Here is a 3,106-nt window from a genome sequence, read left to right as displayed (position 1 = left end):
AGACTCTTAACACAGTAGGCTTAAAAAAAACCCTTACCTTTCATCTTAGAATCAATACTTTGTATTGATTCCAAGGCAAAAGAGGGCTAGGTATTGGGAATTAAATAAATTTATGTAGGGGATATGATTTTAATATTTCTGCTAACTTCTGATCATTGTTTCATTATAGGGGAGCAGGACCCTAAGCTTTATATCCAGGACTTGACCTCCTTTGTAACACATACCACTTCCACCATAAACATACATAGTAGGTAGCAAAGAAACTCATTTATTCAAGTCCACAATAAACAGAAATCAATGAAGATATACACAGGAGAATATATACCAGGTAATAAAGGATCTTTCCTGGGGTGAGCAAGGTAACAGCAAGACAGACAGACAGACAGACAGAAAGAGACAGAAGACAGAGACAGAGAAAAAATACTAAAAAGACAATTTGTAGCTTGGTAAAAGAGACACAAAAAACTAGAAGAAAATAAAACTTTTAAACTCAGAATTGGCCAGATGGAAAAAAAGAGTATAAAACTTCATCAACAATAATAACTCCTTGGAAACAGAAGAAAAACAACTGCTTGAACACATGGGCAGAGGTGGACATGATTGGGGATGTAGACTCGAAAGTACCACACCAATGCAACTATCAACAATTTGGAAATAGGTTCTGATCAATGACACACGTTAAAACCAGTGGAAATACGCATCAGCCATGGTGGGGGGGATCTTGGGGGGTGAAGGGGAAAGTAAGAATATGAATTATGTAACCATGTTAACTTTTCTAAAAAATAAATATTAATAAATGTTTTTAAAAAACAATAACTCCTATTTTACAGAAGAGGAAAACTGAAGAAAATAGAGTTTAAGTGACTTCACCAGGATCACACAGCTAGTAAGTATCTGAGGTCAAATTTGACTAAGGTCTTCCTGACTCCATTCAGAGAGGAGAGGAGAGGAGGAAGACAGGAGTGGAGAGAAGAGAGAGGCTCTTGTCAACTCTGCCCACCCCTCAGAAAGATACAGGGCACTGATCTCCATCAATGAGGGGAGTCATACTAATGGGGTTTGGGGCTTGAGTTACATTATTATTATTATTATTATTATTGTCATTTTAATCATTTATAGGATCCCTTCACTTTGTTTTCTTGATCTCTGCCTATTAGTCTCAAAATAGTGTGGCTTTGTAGTAAGAAAATAGCTACCAACAGCAGAAAGTGACATCCATGGCAGTCATTTCAAATTTGGAAAGTCTAAGCACTGCCATTCATTAACTGCCTTGTATGAAACCAGGAAGTCCCCAAAGAACCAGCTGTTATTGATTAGATTTTTCACCCTGGTTCCTAGCCAGGTTGATCCCAAAGGCTCCCATTTTGTTCCTCTTTTCTCCTGGCCACTCCACCCCCTTCTTTTTCTACACTTTTAATCTGCAGCTGTCCAAAGCTTCTTTTTTGTTTTGTTTTGTTTTGTTTTGTTTTTTCCTCTCCATTGACAGGCTGAGGAGGCAGTCAGCAGTCACTTATCTTCAGACAGGGAGCACAAACAAAGGTTGGGGTGGACAGAAGCCCTGCTGAATGTTCTATTAAAATTGTCTCTGCAAAAACCTGTTTTTTGGTTTGTCAATCAATCATGTTGTGTTTGCCTTCCCCAGCAATTTCATTGCTGCCTAGTGGTGCAAAATAAGGAATTAAATTGTGGCCATTTAGAAAGCAAGAATTGAATAGCAAATGGGAAAGTGTCTGAATTTCCCCCTTTCCCCTTAGCCCAAAAACTGCCTCCAAGAATTGTCTGGTCTTTCTGTCTCCAGGTGCCAAACACCACTCACAGTGAGCTCTCCAAGTAAATTGTTCTATGATCTGTGCTTTTCTATGATCTGTGCCAATACTCAAATCTAGGGAAAAGGATAGAGACTGGACTCATGGTTTTATTGATCTAGGGAGCTCCCAGATCTTTACTCCTGCAGATGGGCTCTTATTCTTATCATTTTATAACATAAAATTTTAGAGTCGCCAAAACACTTCTAGGTTTGATGAGATTTAAAACTTAAAATTTCAGAGATTTGCCATTGTGCTTTTAGATTATTGTTGTGTATCTTTCATTTTTAAAAAGGACCCAAATGTCTTGCCTTCAAATATATGCATTGGATTTAAGTGGGCTAGTTGCATAAAGCCATCAGCTTTATTCTTTCTGCCAAAACTATCTAAATCCAGTGGCGAGACAAAACTCAGGATGACAGGCAATGGATGGTGATGTAGTAAATGATCTTGGAATCTTTCATGTCTGAACAGGCTCCTCAGTGCCTGCTTCAGCTGTCTTCATGGCCATTGGAAGAAACTGTTCTCATCCACCCCCAAGAGAAGTCTTCCCATGGAGTAGACACTCCCCCTAACTCACCAATGCATTTGAAGTCTGTTGGTTATCCTCAACCTGGTGTAGCACATCTGCTGAGATGGCTTTATCTGGGTTTGGCAGGTGGGCATGCTAGAGCTTCTTAGAGCCACAGGTGAAAGGTGGACACCAAAAGTGGATGAGCAGCCCTCAAAAGAATGTAGCAAGCCCTCATGCCAAATGCTAGTCTTCCCTGATCATACACTCCACTTCTAGACTTATTGGTTTGCCAATATACCCAAGGACTATCAATTTTACCTTTATAGCATCTCTTGAATATGTCCTCTTCTTTCCTACATAGAACTGCAATCCTGCTATACTGCCTGTCCATAGATAATGCCATTTTATGTCTCCATCCCTCTGAACTGGCTGTGCCCACACCCAGAATCTGCCTCTCAGGATTCTTGGTTTCTTTGAAGATTCAACTCAAATCCCACCTTCTATATGAAGCCTTTCTTGAACCTCTTCCCCATAGCTGCTCTTGCCTTACCCTACCATGTATTCATTTTTGTGTACAATTTGTATAGACTTTTATATTCTTATGCCATTCCCTTCTCTTCCTCTCCTTCATTTCCCTATTACATTGTAAACTTCTTGAGGCTTTATAATCCCCAGTCCCTAGAATGGGGCCTGGTATATTGCAGGTATTTAATGAATGATTGCTGTTGATTGATAAATTGATCCTGGGAAGGAGAATATATATATATATATATATATATATGTGTGT

The 3,106-nt window shown here is 39.2% G+C and overlaps 1 long non-coding RNA gene across 1 annotated transcript in view; it reads left to right on the top strand.

Moving 5' to 3' along the window:
- Positions 1-846: 846 nt before the first annotated feature.
- The window catches only part of LOC123246967, a 19,730-nt gene continuing 17,470 nt past the window's right edge, over positions 847-3,106 (top strand). The window contains exon 1 of the long non-coding RNA XR_006506128.1: positions 847-886. This is a non-coding gene — a long non-coding RNA (uncharacterized LOC123246967). The remainder of the gene's footprint in view (positions 887-3,106) is intronic.

Source organism: Gracilinanus agilis, chromosome 4 (assembly GCF_016433145.1).
Source record: "Gracilinanus agilis isolate LMUSP501 chromosome 4, AgileGrace, whole genome shotgun sequence".
Lineage (NCBI taxonomy): Eukaryota > Metazoa > Chordata > Mammalia > Didelphimorphia > Didelphidae > Gracilinanus > Gracilinanus agilis.
Note: the sequence above shows the minus strand (reverse complement) of the source record. Positions and strands in the feature narration are given on the sequence as shown.